Source organism: Leucoraja erinacea, chromosome 18, assembly GCF_028641065.1.
Source record: "Leucoraja erinacea ecotype New England chromosome 18, Leri_hhj_1, whole genome shotgun sequence".
NCBI lineage: Eukaryota > Metazoa > Chordata > Chondrichthyes > Rajiformes > Rajidae > Leucoraja > Leucoraja erinaceus.
This window is the reverse complement of record NC_073394.1, coordinates 26828427-26855491: the sequence shown is the minus strand read 5'-3', so window position 1 is coordinate 26855491 and position 27065 is coordinate 26828427.

Below are 27065 nucleotides of genomic sequence, written 5' to 3'. Positions count from 1 at the left end.
AAACCAGTCCCGGCTGATCCTTATTAAATACATTTAAATTTGGGGTTGATCCAGATACACAAGTGTCAGGGAAAAATAAAGCAAACTAATGGCCTTGCTAATGTCTCTTGAGAGTCTTCCCTCAGAACTAGGGCCACCAGTCTCTCGGGGAGTATTGTAATGAAGACCAGGTGATTTGATAATGGTTTAGATGTAGCAATGAATCAGGGCATTGTTCAGATTGAATGAAATTCTACCAGTATTAAAATATTCAGTCTCTAACAGTCTCTTTTGGAGGGGTCCATGGTGCAGCAATAGAGTTGGCCTTACAGCACCAGTGACCTGGGTTCAATCCTGATGACGGCTGCTGTCTGTAGAGTTTATATGCTCTCCCTGTGACAGCGTGGGTTTTCCTCGGGTGCTCTGGTCTCCTCCCACACCCTAAAGACATACAGGTTTGTAGATTAGACAAAAGTGCTAGAGAAACTCAACAGGTGAGGCAGCATCTATGGAGCGAAGGAAATAGGCAACGTTTCAGGCCGAAACCCTTCTTCAGACTCGAAACGTTGCCTCTTTCCTTCACTCCATTGATGCTGCCTCACCCACTGAGTTTCTCCAGCACTTTTGTCTACCTTCAGTTTTCCAGCATCTGCAGTTCCTTCTACGTTCTACAAGTTTGTAGATTAATTGGCTTTCATGTAAAAATTATAAATTGTTCCTAGTGTAGGATAATGCTAGTGTACAGTGATCGCTGGTCAGCGTAGACTCGGTGGGCCGAAGGACCTGTTTCCACCTCTATCTCCAAAGGTTAAAGTCTGAAATATCTCTAAAATAAAGAAAGACGGAACACCAGACATGTGAGAATGTTACTATGCTCCTCTGTTCCTCATTAGGACGATTGTAAACTGTCCCTAGTGTGTAGGATAGTATTAGTAGGCCAAAGGGCCTGTTTCCACACTTTATCTCTAAACTCAAGTAAAGCAAAGTCAACTCTAAACATAGCCCTGATGTCTCCCAAGCTATTGTGCTTTTTTGAGACAGGTCAGTCATCTGAAATCAAGGAAAACATTCAGCAAACACAAACGCAAGTCTTTTATGTAATCGCACCCTGTAAACACCATTGATATTTGAAAGATTTCAACAGGTTTCAGTATTTTTGATTCAATCCGGCACAAGGCCGGTGATGCACCTTTGCCAATTTGTAAGGACGAGGGATCCATCAACAAAAGAGTCTCATCACGCACTGTGTCCCACCCAGATACACAGCCATGTAACACAATAACCAGGATCGCCCTGTCACAATAATCGCATAGATTTTTAATTTCATTTCCTGCAGCAATTTGCCCTTGAGGAAATACACATTACTGATATGATTTGTAAACCGCATTGCTGACAACCGCCCAAAATGTTGTTGAGATTACAGCATGCGATAGAGAACTAAGCATTGAAAGTCTTTCTCCTTGAATTAAGAGTAGTCACTGAGTGTTCTCGATACAGATGCAAAATGCTGGAGCAACTCAGCAGGTCAGGCAACATCTCTGGAAAAAGGGAATAGGTGGCGTTTTGGGTCAAGACCCATCTTCAGACAGGGGAGAGGGAAACTGGAGGTATGAAAAGGTACAGAACAGATCACAGCCGGCATCGAGGACTCAGGAAAGGTGGAGCCAACAGTGGGTTTGTTCTTTTCTTATCAATCAATCAATTTTTATTTATATAGCACATTGAAATCAACTCACGTTGAACCAAAGTGCTGTACATAGAAGAATTTGGGTTGCCATACATCCACAGAAATAATCATACGTTTAGTTTCCCTACCTCCTGACTCTCAGTCTTAAGAAGGGTCTCGACTCAAATTGTCGTCTATTCCTTTTCTCCAGAGATGCTGCCTGACCCACTGAGTTACTCCAGCATTTTGTATCCATCTTTGGTGTAAACCAGCATAGAAACATAGACATAGAAAATAGGTGCAGGAGTAGGCCATTCGGCCCTTCGAGCCTGCACGGCCATTCAATATGATCATGGCTGTTCATCCAACTCAGTATCCCGTACCTGCCTTCTCTCCATACCCCCTGATCCCTTTAGCCACAAGGGCCACATCTAACTCCCTTTTAAATATAGCCAATGAACTGGCCTCAACTACCTTCTGTGGCAGAGAGTTCCAGAGATTCACCACTCTCTGCGTGAAAAATGTTTTTCTCATCTCGGTCTTAAAGGATTTCCCCCTCTATCCTTGCCCTAGACTTCCCCAACATCGGGAACAATCTTCCTGCATCTAGCCTGTCCAACCCCTTAAGAATTTTGTAAGTTTCTATAAGATCCCCCCTCAATCTCCTAAATTCTAGCGAGTACAAGCCAAGTCTATCCAGCCTTTCTTCATATGAAAGTCCTGACATCCCAGGAATCAGTCTGGTGAACCTTCTCTGCACTCCCTCTATGGCAATAATGTCCTTCCTCAGATTTGGAGACCAAACCTGTACTCAATACTCCAGGTGTGGTCTCACCAAGACCCTGTACAACTGCAGTAGAACCTCCCTGCTCCTATACTCAAATCCTTTTGCTATGAATGCTAACATACCATTCGCTTTCTTCACTGCCTGCTGCACCTGCATGCCTACTATCAATGACTGGTGTACCATGACACCCAGGTCTCGTTGCATTTCCCCTTTTCCTAATCGGCCACCATTTAGATAATAATCTGCTTTCCTGTTTTTGCCACCAAAGTGGATAACCTCACATTTATCCACATTATACTGCATCTGCCATGCATTTGCCCACTCACCAAGCCTATCCAAGTCACCTTGCAGCCTCCTAGCATCCTCCTCACAGCTAACACTGCCCCCCATCTTAGTGTCATCCGCGAACTTGGAGATGTTGCATTCAATTTCCTCGTCCAAATCATTAATATATATTGTAAATAGCTGGGGTCCCAGCACTGAGCCTTGCGGTACCCCACTAGTCACTGCCTGCCATTCTGAAAAGGACCCGTTTACTCCTACTCTTTGCTTCCTGTTTGCCAGCCAGTCTCTCTATCCACATCAATACTGAACCACCAATACCGTGTGCTTTAAGTTTGTATACTAATCTCTTATGTGGGACCTTGTCGAAAGCCTTCTGAAAGTCCAGATATAACACATCCACTGGTTCTCCCCCTATCCACTCTACTAGTAACATCCTCGAAAAATTCTATAAGATTCGTCAGACATGATTTACCTTTCGTAAATCCATGCTGACTTTGTCCAATGATTTCACCACTTTCCAAATGTGTTGCTATCCCATCTTTAATAACTGACTCTAGCAGTTTCCCCACTACCGATGTTAGACTAACTGGTCTGTAATTCCCCGTTTTCTCTCTCCCTCCATTTTTAAAAAGTGGGGTTACATTAGCTACTCTCCAATCCTCAGGAATTACTCCAGAATCTAAAGAGTTTTGAAAAATTATCACTAATGCATCCACTATTTCTGGAGCTACTTCCTTAAGTACTCTGGGATGCAGCCTATCTGGCCCTGGGGATTTATCAGCCTTTAATCCATTCAATTTACCTAACACCACTTCCCGGCTAACCTGGATTTCACTCAGTTCCTCCATCTCCTTTGACCCGCAGTCCCCTGCTATTTCCGGCTGATTATTTATGTCTTCCTTAGTGAAGACGGAACCAAAGTAGTTATTCAATTGGTCCGCCATGTCCTTGTTCCCCATGATCAATTCACTTGTTTCTGACTGCAAGGGACCTACATTTGTTTTAACTAATCTCTTTCTCTTCACATATCTATAAACACTTTTGCAGTCAGTTTTTATGTTCCCTGCCAGTTTTCTTTCATAATCTATTTTCCCGTTCCTAATTAAGCCCTTTGTCCTTCTCTGCTGGTCTCTGAATTTCTCCCAGTCCTCTAGTAGGATGCTTTTACTGGCTAATTTGTACGCTTCATCTTTTGCTTTGATACTATCCCTGATTTCCCTTGTTATCCACGGATGCACTACCTACCCTGATTTATTCTTTTGCCAAACTGGGATGAACAATTGTTGTAGGTCATCCATGCAGTCTTTAAATGCCTTCCATTGCATATCCACCGTCAACCCTTTAAGAATTAATTGCCAGTCAATCTTGGCCAATTCACGTCTCATACCCTCAAAGTTACCTTTCTTTAAGTTCATAACCATTGTTTCTGAATTAACAATGTCACTCTCCATCCTAATGAAGAACTCAACCATATTATGGTCACTCTTGCCCAAGGGGCCATGCACAACAAGACTGCTAACTAACCCTTCCTCATTACTCAATACCCAGTCTAGCATAGGCTGCTCTCGCGTTGATTCCTCTACATGTAGGTTTAGAAAACTATCCCACATACATTCCAAGAAATCCTCTTCCTCAGCACCCCTGCCAATTTGATTCTCCCAATCTATATGTAGATTGAAGTCACCCATTATAACTGTTTTACCTCTGTTGCACGCATTTCTAATTTCCTGTTTGATGCCATCCCCAACTTCACTACCACTGTTAGGTGGCCTGTACACAACACCCACTAGCGTTTTTTGCCCCTTAGTGTTTTGCAGCTCTACCCATATCAATTCCACATCCTCCAAGCTAATGTCCTTCCTTTCCATTGCGTTAATCTCCTCTCTAACCAGCAACGCTACCCCACCTCCTTTTCCTTTCTGTCTATCCCTCCTGAATATTGAATATCCCTGGATGTTCAGCTCCCAGCCTTGGTCACCCTGGAGCCATGTCTCCGTGATCCCAACTATATCATAATCACTAATAGCTATCTGCACATTCAACTCATCCACCTTATTATGAATGCTCCTTGCATTGAGACACAAAGCCTTCAGGCTTGTTTTTACAACGCTCTTACCCCTTATACAATTATGTTGAAAAGTGTCCCTTTTTGATTTTTGCCCTAGATTTGTCTGCCTACCACTTTTACTTTTCACCTTGCTACCTATTACTTCTACCCACATTTTACACCCCTCTGTCTCTCTGCTCACACATTTAAGAACCCCACCACCTCTTATTCTATGTTTATTATTTGTTTCTTCTTTCCCCCCTACATGCTGAGTGCTTCCCTTCTCTGCCTCCTGCCTTACACACTGTCTACTAGCTTTCTCTATTTGAGTCCATCCCCTCAACCGTTCTAGTTTAAACTCTCCGCGGTAGCATTTGCAAATCTCCCCGCCAGGATATTGGTTCCCCATGGGTTTATGTGCAACCCATCCTTTTTGTACAGGTCCCACCTTCCACAAAAGAGGTCCCAATGATCCAGAAACTTGAATCCCTGCCCTCTGCACCAGTCCTTCAGCCACGCATTTATCCTCCTCCTCGCTCCATTCCTACTCTCACTGTCGCGTGGCACAAGCAGTAATCCCGAGATTGTTACCTTTGCGGTCCTTCTCTTTAACTCTCCTCCTAACTCCCTAAATTCTCCTTTCAGGACCTCTTCTCTTTTTCTACCTATGTCATTGGTACCTATATGTACCACGACCTCGGCATCCGCTGTTCCTTCCTACATTGAGAGTCCTGAGCTTGACAAATAGTCTTTACAATCAAGAGCTTCATCCAAATATAGTTTCAAATTTGGCAAGATTGGCTCAACTATTAAAATCCCAAGGGATTTGTTTCCCCCAAAAAACAAAGATAATCTGTGGGTACATTGCACGCAGGGCGGCACAGTGGCACAGCTGGTAGAGCTCTACCTCACAGTGCCAGAGCCTGGGTTCCATCCTGACTATGGGAGCTGTCTGTAGGGAATTTGTATGTTCTCCCTATGATTGCATGGGCTTTCTCCCGGTGCTCCGGTTTCCTCCCGTATTCTAAAGATGAGCAGGTTTGTAAGTTAATTGGCTTCAATAAAAATTGTAAATTGTCCCCCGTGTGTAGGATAGTGGCAATGTACGGGGTGATCACTGATCGGCGCGGTTTCCACGCCTGTTTCCACGCTGTATCACTAAAGTCTAAACTCAGAGTGGCCTATGCATCAAGGGACAACACAGTGATGCAGCTGGTAAAGCTGCTGACTTACAGAACTAGAGGATCATAACCTTGGGTGCTGTCTGTGTGGAGTTTGCATGTTCTCCAAGTGACAGTGTGGATTTTCTCCGGGTGCTCCAGTTTCTGCCCCCATCCTAAAGACAGCAGGTTTGCAGTTTTGCAGATTTATTGGTCTGTAACATTGCCTCTAATGTGTGTGTGTGTGTGTGTGTGGGGGTGGATGAGAAAGTTAGATAACATAGAGTTAGAGTGAATGAGTGATCAAGGGTCAACGTGGACTCAGTGGGCCTTATGCTGTATGCTGTAAAACCCTCTAAAACAATTCTCTGAGCACGTTTTAAATGAACTGAAAATTGCACATTTCTCAATTGACACTCCTTAAATTAGTGATAAGTGTTTCTGGCAGATGATGCACCTAGCCAGAAGTGTGAGATTTGAAAATATTCCCTGAAGCAACTTCCTTAAGACTCACTGTTTCAAAAGCATTGCATTTTGACCCAGGGTGGGATTGTCAACATATATCAGTGGAAGGTTGTAAATTGCTGAATGCCAGGAATGTGATCTAAAACCATTGACAACTTGAAACCGGAGCGCACCTTGGGATTTGAACTCAAATATTGGCTTTGATTTTGTGTTCCCCCTGAAAGTACAGTGCCTACTGTTCGCTGTGGCTGAACATTGTCCTGGGATTTTCATCGCAGTTTAGGTGCAGACTTGCTGACATCTGTCTTCTGATCTGGCGAGGCATTTCCCCCCTGGGGCTAATCTGTGACAAGGCACGCTGGAAGCTAAACTTGATCGCCCCTGAAAACAGGCATAAGGGACCGTGATGTGTGTCTATCCTGTGCTAATGGCATGTTGACCTCTGCTTCCTACTCATTGTCAAGGTTGCCGTGTGTGGATGCTTTCCAGGCGCTTGCTGAGAGAGCAGTGGGAAGAGGTGTCGAGTTCACCGCCAGGAGCACAGCTCCAGAAATACTTGCCCAGCACAGGAAAACCTTAAATGATACAGCGGATGTCCTTGTAGGCAGATGCAAACTCAAATGCCATATCCTGCTGCCACTTTCCCTGCTAACCAGAGACTGCTCGATTCACCATCACAGCCCTTCATGAGGCTGCAAACAAAACAACCAGGACTCCACATAACAGCCATTTGACTCAAATCGTGGGTGAGTCTAGGACCAGAGGGCACAGCCTCAGAATAACAGGATGTTACTTTAAAAAGGAGATGTGGATAAATTTATTTAGTCCGACATTTTCGCCACCTCCAACGGGATCCCACCATAAGTCACATTTTCTCATCTATACCTCTTTCTGCTGTCTGCTGGGACGATTCACCTCCGCAACTCCCTGGTTCTCTCATCCCTTCCCAACCAAACCATCCCCTCCCCAGGAACTTTCTCCTGCAACCGCAGGAGAAGCAACACCTGTCCATGTATCTCCCCCCTCGACTCTGTCCAGGGTTCCCGACCGCCCTTTCAGGTGAGGAAGCGGCTCACTTGCACCTCCTTCAACCTCTTCTACTGTTTGCGTTGTTCTTGGTGTGAGCTCCTACAGTATATATTGGTGAGACCAAGCACAGACTTGACGATCGTTTTGCTGATCACTTACACTCAGACCGTCTTGGCCTACGCAATCTCTCAGTTTCCAAACATGTCGACTCCCCTTCCCATTCCCATACTGACCTTTCTCCCCTTGGCCTCCTCCACAGTCAGAGTGGGGCCACACACAAATGTGAGGAACAACACCTCATATTGCGCTTGGGTAGCTTACAACTCAGCGGTATGAATATTGATTTATCTTATTTTAAGTAACCCCACCTTCCCCCCCGCCCCTCACCCATCCAACACACCAGTTCCACTGCTTGCATCCTTTTATACCTTTGTTATCACCTCTTCCCCAGCCAACAATGGGCCATGATGGTCTCCACATTTTGTTGGTCGTCTGTTACTGGCCCTACTTTGTCTGGCAGTTTCTTACCTCCAGTTCCCTCCCCTCTACTTTCAGTCTGAGGAAGGTTCCAGATCCGAAACGTCGCCCATCCTTTTTCTCCAGAGATGCTGCCTGACCCGTTCAGTTACTCCAGCACTTTGTGTCTATCTTCCATTTAAAACCAAAACTTTGAAAATAAAGTTCATATGCCATAGGAGCAGAAATAGGTCATTTGGCAAACAAGTCTACTCCACCATTCAATTGTGGCTGATCTTTGTTTCCCTCTCAACTCCATCCTCCCGCCTTCTCCCCGTAACCTTTGATACGCTTACTAATCAAGAAACTGTCAATTTCTGCTTTAAAAAATACCCAATGACTAGTGTTGTACCCCATGTTTTGTTTTGAAGCCAATTTCCAGAAGCTAATTTAACAATCTCTGCACAGACAGCACCTGTAGTCAGGATCAAACCCGGGTCCCTGATGCTGTAAGGCAGCAATTCTACCGCTGCACCACCCTATTATTCTGGTGTAGTTTCAGTATTGCTGCTCCCATTTAGCCAGGCCCATCGAACCACTTGTCATTGTTCTCTATGCTGGCCGCAGCCCATCCATCGAGATTTAAGCCTCCAAGCCAACAAAGAAGTTAGGTTTAGTTTAGTTTAGTTTGTTATTGTCTCCCGTATCGAGGTACAGTGAACAGCACCCGTAGTCAGGTTCGAACCCGGGCCTCTGGCGCTGTGAGGCAGCGGCTCTAGTGCTGCGTCACTGTGATGCGCAAACGCTGGATTTGAACCTCCCATTTGAGGAATGTTTATCAATAATATGCATGGACGAGTGGAAGTTTCTTACAATCACAGTCGGGTATAACTTTGGAAATCCCTGGCATGCCTGGCACAATAGTAAAAGTGTTGTTTCACAAGTGTTCTGTCATTTTTGACCAGAAACAGGGAAAATGGGAAAGCCTCTTGGTGTGTTTAACAGTGTTAATGGCGTACATCCAGTGGTGGAGGTCTCCCTCAATGTCCTTCACAAACATTGATAGCATCTTGTCAGGCGGAGTGTACTTGGAGAAAGATGTTGCTGCAGCTGATGTTCATAAGTGATGGAATTAATCACAGCTGTTGGAAGCGGTGCCACTGGTGGCTTGAGTCACTGGGTTAACATGCAGCCTTTGATGCAAGAGCAGTTCTCATTCACTAAAGCCCCACGATCACTGCTCCTCCGCACACAAACCTTTTCTTTGAAGGAGAAAAAAAGCCAGGCTGCGGCTCCAATCGACCCTGATGGGAGGCCATACGCATTTTATTTTCCTTTTCGATTACCCTCGGAGTTGCCGGATTACGGTGGGGGAAATGAGGAAGATTGCAATCCATCCCAGCTTCTTTCTGGCAGTCAGCTTTGGCAGTGATGGAGCTGGAGAAAGTAAACAAAAAGACCATTGCCACATTGCTGTCGGCAGTGACATGGGCTTTTGAAACCAGATTATTTTTGGAAGCATTTTAGAACAAAACAGATGGTGATGTAAGGTCATGCAGCTTTATAAAAGCCTGTCTAAGCAGGTTGGTGCCTGTCGAAACTTGTTTAGGCGACTCATTTTAGCGTGCTGGATACACTGATATTGGTGGGTTAGGATATGAGCAAAGTAACACAGATGGCAAACTACCAGTTGTTTTCAATCAGTTTCAGAGAGACTGGAGATCACCTATAACTGTGTCTAAAGTTCACCAAGCAATGTGAAGTTCCAAAAGGTGAAGGAAGCTCTGGCTGCTTTTTTTTTTCTCTCTCTCTCTCCCTCTCGCTCTCTGCACTCTTGTGGATTGTTGGTGCATGAATGTGGTCAAGACTTTTTTATTTGTTTGAACAGCTGCAGAGATGTGTCTGTTCTGCTTTTACTGCCGTTAAAATTGTTCGACCACAAGCCGGGCTAGAACTTGTGATGCACGTAGGCACGCGAACGGGCGTGTGTCTGTGCAGTACATCCGGGCCTGTGGGAGGGTTGTGGTATCTTTATAAGGACGTCGAGCGCAAGGCGTTGGAAACCATCAGAGCTTCGTTCTCTGGGCCGGCAGTATTACACAAGCCTGCCCTCCCTTCATTCCCACCATTGACTCCATTTACACCTCATGCTGCCTCAGAAATGCAGCCAACAGCCTGTTTAATAATCCCGATCCAGAATGTCACCTATCCAGGTTCTCCAGAGATCCCTGGGTGGGGTCAAAATCTGATCCCAGCTCCTGTGGTCCTTTAGACTCACCAAGGGTAAGTTTCCCATTTTCCCTTTAAATATAGAGTCATAGTTACAGCAAGCAAACTGGCCCATTGACTCAAATTACCCACACCAGTCACCATGTACCATCTACACTAGTCCCACCTGCCTGAGTTTGGCCCATATCCCTGCCTTAACTACCTCCTCTGGCAGCTCGTTCCATACACCCACCACCCTTTATTTGTGAAAGTTACCTGCCTGATTCCTATTAAATTGATCCACCTTCACCTTAAACCTCTGTCCTCTGGTTCTCGATTCCACTACTTTGGGCAGGAGGCTCTGTGTGTTTACCTGATCTATCCCTCTCATGATCTTTACCTGATCTATTCCTCTCACCCCTCAACCTCCTGCCCTCTATGGAATAGAGTCCTAGCCTGCTCAACCTCTCCCTGTAGCTCAGGCCCTCGAGCCCCGGCAACATCCTCGTAAATCTTCTCTGTACCATTTCCAAAATGACAACATCTTTCCTGCAATATGGTGCTCGAAACTGAACACAATACTCTAAAGGCGGCCTCACAAACATCTTATACAACTGCAACATGACCTCCCAACTTCTATACTCCATGCTCTGACTGATGAAGGCCAATGTACCAAAAGCCTTTTTGACCAACCTGTGATGCCAACTTCAAAGAACTATTTACCTGCACTCCTAGATCCCTCTGCTCTCCGACACTCCCCAGAGCCCTACCATTTACTGTGTAGGTCCTGCCAATGTTAGTCCTTCCAAAGTGCAACCCCTCACTTTTCTCTGTAGTAAATTCCATCAACCATTGATCAGCCCACCCGACCACCCGATCGAGACCCTGCTGTAATTCTTGACAACCATCTTCACTATCTACAATGACACCCACTTTTGTATCATCTGCAAATTTGCTGATCCTGCCATGTATGTTCTCATCCAAATAATTGATTATTGATGACAAACAGTAATGGGCCTAGCACCGAAAACTGCGGTACACCACTAGTCACAGGCCTCCAGTCCAAGAAGTAACTTTCCACCATCATCCTCTACTTCCTTCCATGAAGCCAATTTTCTATCCACTCCACTATCTAAAAACACTGACTCAAGCACTGGACCAACTAAACTTTATTTTTAGATTGAACAGCAAATTCCCCTAAACCACTGCAGGTTCAATCCTTGTCTCTGCCTGGCCAAGCCCTTCAGCCTCATGCTAGCAGACACACTCCAAAGGGTTACGCAGTCCCAAGCGCTCCTCCAGAAGATCGACATCGATCGAAAATTGGACTACCTTTTATAGGCCCACGAACCATGAGGGGCCGAACTACATAGGGGTGGTCTCTTTACAGTCCAATCAAACATATTAATTACATCAATACATTATTGACAGTTCCCCAAACTAATTACAGAGTCTTCCATACAATGTTTCTGGCAGAAGCTTCTGGAAGGAAGCTAACTAACTGAATAATGCAACATTTACCCTGGAAGTCAAAACAATTCTGCCAGGGCTTAACACTTTGGCCAATCAACAAACAGCAGGTTAACTGTCTTGCAACATTATTTACATTATTTACAATTCCTTTGCAGCAATCCAATCATATCAATGCATTTAAGTTTATTTACAGAGTTTTAATACATGTTATCAATTAAGGAGGAGAACACCTGGATCTTTCACCATCCTGCATATCAATCTGAGGCTAACTGGTTGGCGCCATACACAACCTGTAAATTTCCACTGACAAAGGTTAAGCAATTCTGACAAATTCAGGGATCCTCCATTTTATGGTGTCTTTAATTTGGTCAATATTAACAATCTAACCTTCCAGAGCAGCCTACCATGTGGAACCTTATCGAATACTTTGCTGAATTCTATATATACATCTACAGCTCTGGCCTCATCAACATCTTGGTCACATCTTCAAAAACCCAATCAGATTTGTGAGACATGACCTCCCATGTACAAAACCATGTTGACTCTCCCTAATCAGTCTTTGTCATCTAAATGTATGTATATCCTATCCCTCAGAATATAACAAGAACAGTAACTTTCCAACTATAGATGTTAAACTCACTGGCCTGTAGTTCCCAGCCTTTTCCCTGCAACCCTTCTCGAATAGAGGCACAACATTTGCCGCCCTGCAATCTTCTGGTACTTCTCCTGTATTTAATAATGACTCGTAAATTTCAGCTTGGACTTCTGCAATTTCATCTCTAGTTTCCCACAGTGTCCTCGGTTATATCGGATATATCTATAAATGACAGTAAATGCCGGAGTCACTCACTGGGCAAGGCAACATCCCAGGAGAACATGGATAGGTGATGTTTCATGTCGGGACTCTTCATCATCCCGTCACCAGTCAAGCAGATGACACAAAATCTTGAAAGCATGAACCACCAGATTCAAGAACAGGTCTCTACCGCTGTAAAGCAGCAATTCTGCGGCTGTAAGGCAGCAGCTCTACCGCTGCGACACTGTGGTGACGATGGTTGCAATGCTTTTAAAATGGGGGAATGATAACCCTTGCTTCTACTGTGTAAGTTCATAACTATGATGAACTCTTCATCCTTGTCCTCTGTTGAGATATTGATTTCTGATGCAGACCATTTAACCATTTCCTGACATAAATGCTTAACGGTTGTTATGGATGGCATGACCCATTATTTATGCTGACAGGTCTGCAACCATTTTGAAATTATACTAAAGTGAAAGTTACCAAAGTCAAGGGAGGGTTTTCTTGGTCAAATTGATAGCTTTAGTTCATAAGTTTATGTTATAGGAATAGAATTCTCCCTATAGAGAATAGACTCCCTATAACGCCTGACACCCGCCCTAGAAGAAAGATCCATTTGATTTATCCATAAATTAAATGAACTAAGACGAGAGACCTTCTCTGTTTATAATCCACAGTAATAGTATGAATACCTTCTTAGTATCATGTTTATTGCATCATGGGGCGGCACAGTGGCACAGCTGGTAGAGCTGCCACCTCACAGTTTCAGCAAGGCAGGTTCAATTCCGACTAGTTAGTAGATAGATCAGAGAATCTGGGTGAGGTGGAAGTGAACGTGTAGAGAATAAAATGGGTTGGGGTGGGGGTCAGTGTAACAATGGGTGTTTGATGGTCAACGCAGACTCAATGGGCCGAAGGGCCATCTTCTGTGTTGTATTTCTCTATGGCTCTCCCACACTAAATACTGGACATTTTCACTCTCTTAACGCGATTGGGATATCCAAGTTAGAATTATTCACCTCTACTTCCTTCTGGAAGCTTTTCCTTGGAGTGTGAGTGTTCCAAGAGCAATAGATGGAATTTCTCACAAGAAAAGAGACAGCAGGAAAGTCCCTGAAGAAAATAGTGTTGGGGAACATCAGATGGGAACAGTTCACAAAGCAGCTGCAAAAACGTCTGATGCATTTGGCCTCTGCACTGTGCACACATGAAAAGTAGTTTTTATATGTTGGAAACCTTATGTACGTAGGTGAAAACCTTCTTGGACTGCAGGGAATGCAAACAGAAAAGCTTTAATTTATTGGAGTGCCTTTTCCATATCCCAATGACCAAAAGCATAAGAAACACTTCTGAAGTTCACAGTTAAAATAGTAAGGTTAAACGAGAACTTACCAGTTTGAAGTTTGATCTTTATTTTATGAGGAGTTACGATGAGGGATTACATGAAGAACCCGCTCAGCACGCATGCGCGGTATACTTCAAAGCAGCGGTGTGGAATCACAGATAGACACAGTTATTGAAGTAAACATAGTAAAGACAAGGAGACATCAGTTTATCAGTTTGACCCATATTATTGAGGGTGGGAGCGGAGGGCACGTAATCCCTCATCGTAACTCCTCATAAAATACAGAACAAACTTCAAACTGGTAAGTTCTCGTTTAATCTTACTATTTTACTTCGGAGTCCATGAAGACTTCAAAGCTCTGTGATTTCAAACCGTGTAACAGGTATTATTTCACGCACTGCCAAAGTCCTTGAGGGAGGAAGTGTGTTATCGTAATCAACCAATGAATCTGTTTGTAGAAAAACACAATGGTATTTTTTAACAATAACAATAAAGAAATTAAATTGCTCCCCTGGGCTTAAATTAAATATTTGCAGTCCGTAAAATCTTTTCTGCAAATAAAACACGTTTTGCCAATGGCTTATTATAGAATTTCTGAATGGTCTTTCCCCCCACCATCCTGCTGTAGCCAGGATGTGGTCTATAAGCACGTCCATTCTTTTAGCCGTCGACGTGGATGCTGCCCTGGTGGAATAAAATTTGTACATGTTAGTGTTTATCCCAGCAGTTTTTGGCACCTGCTTGAGCCATTTCGCAATGGTTTGGCTCGTCTCCCGACCATAAGGTTTTTGATGACTGACCCACAAGGCTTTTCATCTCCATCGAATATTTTGGTTGTGTCTATGTAGGATAGTAGGTGGGTCATGGCACATAACCGTGGTTCTGGCGGGTAAGCCCGGAATTCCATGACTGGATTAGGTGTTCCTGGTCTGCTCTGTTTGATCAGTCTCTGGATAACGACAGAGATCTGGTCTGGAGCTGTGAGCATGCTGTCCAGTCGCAATAGGTGTAGTGACTGGACCCTCTGTGCAGATACAAGTGCCATCAACATGAGTGTTTTTGAGCATAGATTGTTCCAGGTTGAGGGATCTGGCTGGTGGCCATCCCCTGAGGTATGTCAGGACCACACTGACATCCCATGTATGGGTGTACCTTGGTCTAGGGGTTAGAGTTGTAAATACCCTTTATTAGTTTGACCACCAGCGGTTGTGACCCCATGGCCTGTTGTCCTGGAGCTGGTTTTAAATAGACAGGCAGGGCACTTCTAGCTGTGTTGATGGCTCTGTAGCTGCGTCCTTCATCGTGGTGAAGATTCGCCAGGAATTCCAGTACGTTGGTAACTGTAGCGGTTGAGTAGGTGGTCCCTGTATCCGAGCAGTACTTCTCCCATTTTTTGATGCTGGACAAGTGCTGTTTTTTAGTGGATGTTCGGAGGGATGCTGACATGGTGTCGACGGTTTGTTATGATAATCCCAGTCCCAGAAGTGGTTTATGCAGAATCTGCAACCCAGGAGTATGATTTTTTCATGGCACGGGTGGCTTATGCCCGACACTGGGTGTTAATAACTCTGGGTCACTGGGGAATACCATCGGAGCTTCAACAACCATGTCATGGGTATTGGGAACCATGGCTGTGTAGACCAGTCGGGTACTATCAAAATACCTGAAGCAGAGTCCATTTGTATTGTGCGCAGTACCCGACTGATGAGGCAGAAGGGGGGAAATGCATAGAAGAAGAATTTCCCCAATCCAGCGCGAACACATCTACCGCTGTTGTCTCAGGGTCTGGTTCCCAAGCGACATACATAGGTACCTGGTGATTTAGCCTTGATGCAAATAAATCGATATCTGGCATGCCATATTGCTTGATAACTTTTGCGAAAAAATTTTTTTGGGTTTTAACATCCATTCGATGTTGTCATTAAATTTACGTGACCTGGTGTCTGCCACTGTATTTAGCTTACCTGGCAGGTAAGTTGCTGATAGCCAAATATGTCTTTGGGCACACCATTGCCAAATTGTGTTGACCAACTTGTCGCATGATACCGATGTTATGCCGCCCATATGGTTAATATAGGCCACCACCGTAGTATTATCTATTTGTAACCGTACATGCAAGTGATGCATATTTATGCATATGTTTTTAAACCATAAAAGTCACCCAACATCTCTAGATAATTAATGCCCAGTGTAAATGGTAACGATGACTCTGGGTTAGTCCATCTACTACTTGTGCTGGATATAGAGTTAGTTGCTCCCCAGCCTTGAGCACTGGCATCTGTTTGGATAACTGACGTAGGGTTAGTGATGATAATAGGCTGAAACTATGCCAAACGGTTGACCATTAAATTGTTGCATGATTGTGCCAATTCAACTATTTCGTCTCTTGGCAATGTTACAGTCACGTAGATTGAATTAATTGTGAAGCCCAAGTAGTCCATGATAGTGGATGGCTTCAACTTAGATTTATCTGGATGTAAGACAATCCCAGGGTTTCGAATAACTGTTTGGTAGCTGAACAGCTAACATAGTCAATTCTATGGTCTTGCCTACCATTTAAGATATCATCAAGATATGCCAGACAATATGTTTTTGTCTTCTGAATATTGTCAGAGCTGGTTTTAGTGTCTTGGTGAACAATCTTGGGCTGATGTGAACCCATTGGGTAACGCTTTAAACTGCTATAGATGCCCCATCCAGGTAAATTTCAGGTATCTGCAAGGATCCTTGTGAATGGTACTAAATAGTAAACATCTTTAAGATGAATGCTTGCCATGAAGTATCCTTTGGAATTTAGTTGTTTGGCAGTAACAACCGGTTCCATTTTGAAATGTATGTACTTAACAAACATATTTAGTGAGGTTAAGTCAATGATGATGCGACATCCACCATCTTTTTTGGGTTTAGTGAATATATTTGATACGAATTGCAAGGGTTCAGGTTTTCCCATGATACCCTTTGTAATTAGTCTCACCAGTTCAGCTTGTCCCTCTCGTTTCTTTAACGGAGAGGGGAAAAATACCCTCTGGGGTGAATGTTGACCTGGTGGCAATTTTTCTAGTATGAATGTATTTGTATTCACTAATGCCATTGAGTATATACTGATCACTCGTGATGGACTCCCATGTGTTAGTATTACTCTATATACTGGTAGGAACCAGACCCGCCTACCTCCATGGGTGTTCTTCTGTTTCCTGCCGGTCCAACGAGTGTTGCACGTCGTCTGATGTGGCGCTGACGTTGGGGGGTGGCACATTTTCCATGAGGTCCGCTCTGGGCCTTGGTCTAAAGAAGACTTTCGGTAGAATGCAGACCCCGAGCTTTCATCAGTCCCATATGATAGACGTTGACTGATGGACGCGATGGGGTGCTGCTGCGTAGGAATTACTGTTTTTGGTTTGCTCGTCCCGGCCCTGCCCTCATGAGCCGAAAGTTTTGTAAAACCTCTTGTATGTCCTTCATATGCTTTGTGAGGTTTTTGCCAAAGAGCAGTGGGTCTGGCTCAGTGGCTGGGGTATGCACAACCCCGCAATGTAGGATTTTTATGGCAGGTCTTATGACTTGTTCACGAAGGTTGTGGTCATCTCCGTATTTGTCCACGGAACGAGGAAAACGATGTGATGGCTGACGTCAGGCTTATAACGGCCTCCTGCACGTGGGGTTGCCACGTAGCTGTCCACCACACCTAGCAGCTCTTCCTGTTCCTGCACCCCTTACATACTCCCGAGATCTTCAGCCATTGACCCTGTTCTTGACCAGCCCAGTCCTGGTCACCAAAGCTATCCTCTGGAAAGGAGGAAGCAATGGACAGTGCACAAGGCACTGTGGAGGGAGTGCCTGACCCCCTTCTGCGAGAGCGCCCCTCCTGGGGTGCACCTCGCTGGAGCTCCTGCTCCAAGAGCCGCTCCATGTGACTAAGGCGGCTGTCTCTCCCCCGCCTGGGTGGAAAGACGTCCCCATCTTCCGACAAGTTGGAGCCACCGGCCGTATGCTCGGCACGGTGAAGCGGAATAGCGGACCGCCCGGTAAGCGGTCCTCCCGCCTTGTTGCTGCCCCCGCCAGATGGAATGCTCCTCCGTGGAGTCGAGCGGGGGCAGGTCTGTTCAGGCGGCTGTCTTTCCCCCCGTGCGTGAGGAAAGACGTCCCGTCCGACAAGTCGGAGCCACCGGCCGGACGCCTCTTCCGTGGCGTTACTTCCAGCCCGCTGCTCAGGCGCTAGCGGGGCTGGGCTCGGCACGGTGTCGGGATAGCAGAGCGCCGGATAAGCGGTCCTACCGCCTTGTTGCTGCCCCCCCCAGATGGAACGCTCCTCCATGGAGTCGAGCGGGGGACAGGTTTGTTCTAGAGCCTTTCTTCTCTGCCGGAAAGCAGAAGGCTCCCTGTGAAAGAAACCCCCGACCTCAGCTTACCTGACGGTCCGTTCTTTCACCTCCGTAGCGGGAGCGCCTGACTTCCGCTGTGCCGCTGTTGCTCTGCTGAACGTAATGCCGCGCATGCGTGCTGAGCGGGTTCTTCACGGAATCACTCACGTGACTCCGAAGTAAAATTGTAGATGAATGTTGCACCCTCATTCCATAAACTGCAATGGGGGAAAAAAAGATCAGCTCTTTGGTTTTAGATGTCAGCTAAGAAGAGCTGAATGTTGATCGTGGATAACTGCCTGTTGCTGTTCAACAACTTGTGTCTACCTGGCCTTGGATTATCACCTCAGTCAAATGTTGCCTCTCAGATTTTACAGCACATCCTCCATAGTTTAGTTTAATTTGGTCCAGAGAAACAGTGTGAAAACAGGTCCACCGAATCCATGCCAACCAGCGATCAGTGAGTACACTAACACTACCCTACACACTGGGAACAATTTGTTGCAGTTAATTAAACTACACACCTGCATATCTCTAGAGTGTGGGAGGAAACTGGAGCACCCAGAGAAAACCCACGAGGTCATAGGGAGAACGTACAAACTCCGTACAGACAACACCCATAGTCAGGATCGAACCCAGGTGCTGTAAGGCAGTAACTTCACCACTACGCCACTGTGCCACCCCTACATTACTGAACCATAATCTTGAGATATAATCATGCTGCAATGAGATGTCAGAACCAGAATCAAATTTGAAGCTGCAACTTCTTGCTCAGAAGAAAGAATATGGCCACCCAGCCAAAGCTGACACCTTGAGTTCTTTGGCTGCACAGTTGTTTGAACTGGGTCACCATCAATTCTTATTTGGCTGAGGATCAGCCTTCTCCATCTCCAACATTTTCCCTGTTCTCAGGTTTCTCTATGACACAAACTTGTGAAGTTTGCAGCAGGCAAAATAAACACCCTAAGTATTAGCTTCAGAAGCAGTGCTTCGTGACATCTGCATCTTGGCATCTGCTTGGGGTCCATCGTAACCTCAGTTCACTGATCACCATGCCTTATGTATTAATACCACGAGGCAGAGCTTAGTTTAGTTTAGTTTAATTTAGAGATACAATGTGGAAACAGTGCTTTGGCCAAACGGACCAGTGATCCCCATACACTAACACTATCCTACACACCACGGACAATTTACAATTTATCAAGCCAATTAGCCTTTAAACCTGAGATATATACAAAATGCTGGGGTAACGGTGGGATTGGCAGCATCTCTGGAGAGAAGGATTGGGTGACGTTTTGGGCGAGACCCTTCTTCAGTCTGATCTTGACGTTTCGGGTTGAGACCCTTCTTCTCACCGCCAAGCTGAAAAATCTGTATGTCTTTCGACAGTGAGAGGAAACCGGAGCACTGGAGAAAACCCATGCAGGTCACAGGGAGAACAAACTCTGTACAGACAGCACCCGTGGGCAGGATCAAACCCAGGTCTCTGACGCTGTAAGGCAGCAACACTACCACAGTGTCACAGTGCCACTGTGCAGCTGAAGTGAGAAGAAAGACTATCCTTCAAAACATTATTGTCACGCGTACCGAGGTACTGCAAAAAGTTTTGTTATGCAGGCTATCCAAGCAGATTAGATAAATACTGTCAGGTAAAACTCAAGTACAATAGGCAATGCAAAGGGGAAGATGCAGGGTGCAGGATATAGTTCTCAGAGTTACAACAGCTCCATAGGCAAAGTCCAATGTCCACAATTATTTTGCATCGAGTTGCCATGGTTACACATGATGCAGCCTTCTCACCTGAATGAATGAATGAATGTATGAATGAATGATGTGTGAATGAATGAATGAATGTATGATTGGATGTATGAATGATTGAATGAATGAATGTATGAATGAATTAATGTATGAATGAATGAATGTATGAATGAATGAATTAATGTATGATGATGAATGAATGCATACTTTATTGTCACATGTGGCAAGTCACATTGAAATTCTTTATTGTAACTGAATTTTTCTTCACTGCCTTGCTACAGGAAGGAGATTGAGAACCTTGTAACCTGGTGTACAGACAACAACCTTTTGCTCAATGTCAGCAAGACAAAGGAGATAGTGATCAACTTCAGGAAGCGAAGTGGTAGACATATCCTGGTATGCATTGATGGTGCCGAAGTTTCTAGGAATTTCAAGTTTCTAGGAGTAAATATCAGCAGCAACTTGTCCTGGACTACCCATATTAAAGCAATGACCAAGAAAGCGCACCAACACCTCTACTTCCTTAGAAGGATTAAAATGTTTCCCATGTCCTCAACGACTCTCACCAACTTCTACAGATGCAACGTAGAAAGCATTTTATCAGGATGCATCATGGTTTGGGAACATCTCCATCCAAGACTTCAAGAAATTGCAGAGTTGTGCACACAGCCCAGACCATCACACAAGCCAACATCCCTGCCATTGACTCCATTTACACCTCACGCAAAGCCGCCAGCATAATCAAGGGTGGAATATGTGTCAATAAACTAAACTAAGCTGAACTATCCTCTTGCTCGCCTTGTTAAAATAAAATCCCAAAACCGGAGAAAATCCAGCTGTTCAAAATATGCATTTCAAACTTTAATAAATAACTGAGAATGTCCTTGGCCTGCTTCATGTAGTTTATGGGGGGAAGCGGAGTGCACAGCATATTCCTATATTTAAATACAATTTCCATGAATTGTTTCATAAAACAAAGCTCTTTAGACATGTTGGCCGGATGACAAATTAAATATTACCCACAATGGACTCTTGCCCGAATCGCCAACTCCATCTTGCCTGCGTCGTACCAGAATAAATGATCAGTTGGAAAACCTTTGCTAATAAATCAGTGCAAAATAATGAAACTGCAAAAATAATGAAATTTCAAATATTATGGATCTGGATTAGCATTTGTTTGCAACATTTAGACTTTTCCTGGAATTATGCATATCACACACTGAAGCTTCAATGCTACACTGCCCTAAAGGGATTTGTAGTCAAGAAGGAGAGTACCATCTTGAGAACACTGGATAAACATAACATATATCAAAATAACTCTTTGCCATAATGTACAACATTCAGTGCTTATATCAACTATTCTTGGGACGTTGATTTGGAATGGTGTAAATTCCCAGGTGGTAATTCGCAAAAGCTGCATTTCACAGTGCTAACACTTAACGTCACTGGGACATTTATGGCCAGGGCTATTGACTCTACCAGTTAGGCAGCCTTGGCTAGAGGTTGGTTTAGAAACATAGAAACATAGAAAATAGGTGCAGGAGTAGGCCATTCGGCCCTTCAAGCCTGCACCGCCATTCAATATGATCATGGCTGATCATCCAACTCAGTATCCTGTACCTGCCTCCTCTCCATACCCCCTGATCCCTTTAGCCACAAGGGCCACATCTTAAATATAGCCAATGAACTGGCCTCAACTACCTTCTGTGGCAGAGAGTTCCAGAGACTCACCACTCTCTGCGTGAAAAATGTTTTTCTCATCTCGGTCCTAAAGGATTTCCCCTCAATATAATACAATACAATACAATACAGTATAATCAGTTTTATTCGTCACATTGCACATAAAGTGCAAGTGAAATGAATTTGTCAGCAGCGATACAATGATAATGAACACACAATACACAATAAAAATTTATCACAAACATCCTCTATCCTTAAGCTGTGACCCCTTGGCCTGGACTCCACCAACATCGGGAACAATCTTCCTGCATCTAGCCTGTCCAACCCCCTAAGAATTTTGACAGTACAACCTATGGTCTCATCTGTTGCATTGCTAACTTCAAAGAGATATTCCAAGATAAACTATTTTGGATCACTGGCTTGGTTTGCAAAGTTCAGTTACTGCTCCATAAATGGTGATCATTCTGGAGCAGAACTAAGAAAGCAGCTTTTTCTAATTATTCCATCACTGATCAAGCCAGTGGTTGCATGCCATTCATTTGGAGCCACCTTATTTTCTGCATAATAATAATAATAATAATAATAATAATAATAATAATAATAATAATAATAATAACAACAATAATAATAATAATAATATAATAATATATATTTTTTACAATAATAATAATAATAATAAGAATTTTAAAACCAACTCTGCCTGTTTTTACTTTATTAATATGCCTTACAATCGATATTACCAGTCAGTCTGCACCTTGCTAGGATCATTGCTACAGTTCTCAAACAACCATTCCTCTGTTTCATTATCATAATAATTAGTTTCATAACTTGATGACATGTTAATTTATGAAAATTCATAAATTAAATGTTTTTAAACTAGGACATGTTTAATGAAGGACATCTACATGTCTGAAATCAGTAGAGAGATAAATGAAGCATGAAGGTGACCTTCTTTTAAGTAACCTGTGGAATGTAATAAAGAGGAGTGATTGCAGGCTTTTATGGAGGGGCTACTATGGTGTACATGGACAAGTCAGGACCCAGATCTATACTCAGAATTCATACACAGGATTACTTCTCATATCAAGTTCTAATTTCCCTATGAGGAGTTGATCAGTGTTAATGAACGAAGGCGTGAAACCTTAGAATGTCTTTCATCACTATGGGGTCTCCAAGAATACCTAAAGGCCAGTGTATACTTTGTCTTGTGTGCTCAGTTTTATTGTAGAAAGAGCAGGCAGAGATTTCCCACAAACACTAGTAAAATAATTAACAGATAATCTGTTTTAGACTTAACTTTTTGTTTTAAAGCACAAAAACAGGCCCTTTTGCCCATCATGTCCGCACCGGCCAGCAACGTTCTTATCAAATTCTTTCACATTTTTAAAGGACCTCTCAGGACATTGTTTAGCTACTTTATAGTTGGAATGTAAATGTAGAAGCAAAGAACTGCAGATGCTGTTTTATACCAAAGATTGCCACAAAGTGCTGGAGTCATTCAACGGGGCAGGCAGCAACATAAGATCCATTTTGGCTCGGGAAGGTGTGATCTCAAGAGAAACAATATGGAGAACTCTGGAACTGGCAAAATGACTCGGACGGTGGAAGGGGGCTAGGAGGGAAGGGGGAGGGGAGGATAAGATGAAGTTACTTAAAATTAGAAAATTCAACGTTCATACCACTGGGTCGTTAGACAACCAAATGAAACATGAAGTGCTATTCCTCCAATTTGGGTGTGGCCTCATCCTGGCAGTATCTTTCTTTTCTTCCACCACCTCCCTTTACAATGATATAAGATAAGGGGTATTTGGAATGAACTGCTGAGGAAGTAGGTGATGCAGGTAGAATAACAACATTTGAAAGACATTTTGACAGATACATTGATAGGAAAGATAGATATGGAACAAACATAGGAAAATGAGACTAAATTAGATGGGGCATCTTGGTTGACATGGACAAGTTGGGCCGAAGGGCCTGTATCCGTGTTGTATGCATATGCCTCTATTACAGAGTGTGAAACAGAAAGGGTTTATAGTAGGCTGTATTGACCAAGTAAATGAGCTTTAGTTTAGTTTTGTTTAGTATATTCTAGTTTAGTTTATTGTCACATGTATTGAGGTACAGTGAAAATGGTTTTGTTTCGTGCTTTCCAGTCAGTAAAAAGGCTATACATGTCTACAATCAAGCTGTCCACAATGTACAGATTTGGATGAAGGGAATAAAGTTTAGCGCAAGATTAACTCCAGTAATGTCGGATTAAAAATAGTCCGAGGATCTCCAATGAGGTCAGGGCCGCTCTCTGGTTGTTGATAGAATGATTCAGTTATCCTGATGACAGCTTCTCCTGAAGAAGCTGTCTCTAAATCTGGAGGTGTGCGTTTTCACACTTCTGTACCTCTTGCCTGATGGGAGAGGGGAGAAGAGGGAGTGACCGGGGTGAGACTGGTCTTTGATTATGCTGTTGCCTTGCCGAGGCAGCATGACATGTAAATGGAGTCAATGGAATAGTCAACGGAACGTCACCCATTTCCTTCGCTCCATAGATGCTGCTGCACCCGCTGAGTTTCTCCAGCATTTTTGTGTACCTTCAATGGAATAGAGGTTGGTTTGTTTGATGGTCTGGGTTACGTCCGCAACTCTACAATTTTTTGCAGTCTTGGATGGAAGTATTCCCAAACCATGCTGTGATGCATCCCGATAGACAACTTTCTATGGTGTAACTGTAGGAGAGGGTTATTGGGGACATGCCGAACTTCCTAAGCCTTCTAAGGAAGTTGAGACATTGGAAGAAACAGGGCTGCCTGGTGGAGCTAACTGAATATGATTAAAGGGGCTATCCCACTTGGGCGACCTAATTGGCGAGTTTAGAAGAGTTTAGGAGAGTTTGAAAAAATGTCATGTTGAAGACCTCCTTCAACTATGTTGAAGACTACCTTCGACTAGCAACGACTAGCTACGACTAACTTCGGGAAAATTGTACACCGCATAGTGGAGAGTGAAGACGACCTCCTTCGATCTCCTTCGACCTCCCTTCGACTATGATGAAGACTATCTACGACTACCTTTGACTACCTTTGATTACCTTTAATTACCCTCGATTACCTCCAGCTAATTAGACGACCTACTACGGCCTACTACGACCTTAACCTACGAGTAAAAAAAGTATCGATTTTTTCCATGGTGACCTTTTTTTACTCGCAGGCATTTTTCAACATGTTAGACGGGGACTACTCTTGAGCATGAAGGAGAGTTACAAAGACCTCCTATGACCTTGTGTCGACCATGCTGCGGATGTGAGTCGATGGCAAACTCGCCAGAACTCTTGGATTAGGTTGCCCAAGTGGGACAGCCCTTTAAGGCTTCATTTGTGGGGACTGAAGGAACATTAGGGCTGGTATTGAGAATCTTGATTTCATGCAATGGGAACTCGCAGAAGCCATGTACAAATGGCGGATGGATTGACAAACCTTACCTCTATCCCATTAGTGGGTAGGTCTGCAGTTCCCACACGGACCTATCTGTCACTTCAGAATCAACAAGACGATTATTCTCAATCCCGAGAGAAGAAGTATTGTATCTCTAAAAGTTGACAGTGTGATGTGGTATGAGTGTGATTTATTGTTGTACTTGGCTCTTCTGTTTACTTGTGATGTCCGAGTGCCGATGCTTACGATAACACAAAAAAAAACAGAAGAAACATCAGCTCTCTTTCTAGAGAGAAGTACTCCTAGGGTAAAAGCATTCTATTTAGCCCGTCTAACAAGTGTTTACACTCAATTTAATGTAATTCTTATGAATCTATTTGAAATTTAAATGCAAATTGGATGTCTCATTTTCAACAATATTGATATATTTTGATATCTTGTGTAATGTTCTTCTTTAAAATCTGAATGAATGCTTTCCGTAGCGCATCTGTGGAAGTTGACTAGGGGTATTGGGAATATGCCGAACCTCCGAAGGCTTACTCAGGAAGTAGAGGTGTTGATGTGCTTTCTTGCTTCGATGTGGCTGGTCCAGGACAAGTTGCTGGTGATATTTACTCCTATGAACTTGACGCTTTCAACCATCTCTACTTCGCCGCCATCTAGGCATACCAGGGTGTGCTTCCTGAAGTCGATCACGATCTCCTTTGTCTTGCTGACTAGCACCAAGTGATGTAAATGGTGTTTCATGACTTACACCAAGCCCAGTGCCAAACAATACCCATGGTAGGGCCAAATGGCCTCCTCCTGCACCTATTTTCTATGACACGCATTGGTAATGCCTGAAATTTAAAATTCCCCTCTTTTCATCACAATATATTTTCATTTAGAGATGCAGCATCGAAACAGGCCCTTTGGCGCACTCAGTCCACACCACCCATCAATCACCCATACACACGTTCTATCCTGCACCATGAGGGCAATTTACAGAAGCCAAAGAATCTACAAACCTTCATGTCATGACACATGGGAGAATGTCCAAACTCTGTACAGACAGCACTGGTAGTCAGGATCAAACCTGGGTCTCTGGCGCTGTAAGGTGGCAACTCTATCGCTGCATCACTGAGCTGCCCCTTTTCTCTTCATTTTTTTCTTCCTCTCTAATATATTTTAATTTCATTCGTCCATCTTACAAATCCCTGAGCATGCTTCATCCCACCATTACATCCTCTTATACACTCCAATACTCATTGCCTATATCGGTGATTACACTTTCAAGTCCCCAGTCACTAAGATCTGAGTATCCCTCTCTGAACATCTCCACATCCCTACCTCATTCTCCTTATGGGCTCTCTATAAAACCTACGATTCATTCTTTGGATTGTTGCCATTAATTTTTAAATCTGTGACTATGATGGCATTTAAAAAAATTCAACATAAATGCAAGTAGATGTTGATGCACTTGCTCAGGATGTCACAGGATAGAGAGTGGACTCTTTCAGGAACCGCTCCAGCCAAGACCATGAGTAATTGCAGAGAGTTGTGGATGCAGCCCAGATCATCATGCACACCAACCTCCCTTCCATTGACTCCATCGACACTTTACGCTGCCTCGGCAAGGCCACCAGCATAATCAAGGACCAGTCTCACCCCCAGGCACTCCCTCTTCTCCCCTCACCCATCAAGCAAGAGGTACAGAAGTGTGTAAATGCACACCTCCAGATTCTGGGACAGTTTCTTCCCAGCTGTTATCAGGCAACTGAACCATCCTACCAACAACTAGATAGCGGACCTGACCTGCTATGTACCTTATTTGAGTCAGACTATCTTCATCCGACATTACTGGGCTTTATCTTGCACTGAACGTTATTCGTGTTATTCCCTTTATCGTGAATCTATACTCTGTGGAAGGCTCGAATGTAATCATGTATTGTCTTTTTGCTGAACAAAAGCATTTTTGAGCCTTTGAACTATCTTTAATCGGACTTTACTGGACTTTATTTTGCACTAAATGTGATACCTTTCATTCTGTGTCTGAACACTGTGGACAGCTTGATTGTAATCATGTATTTTCATTTTTTTCGTGACTGCTTAGCACGCTACAAAAAACTTTTCAAAGCTCTTCAGTACTGGTGACAATAACAA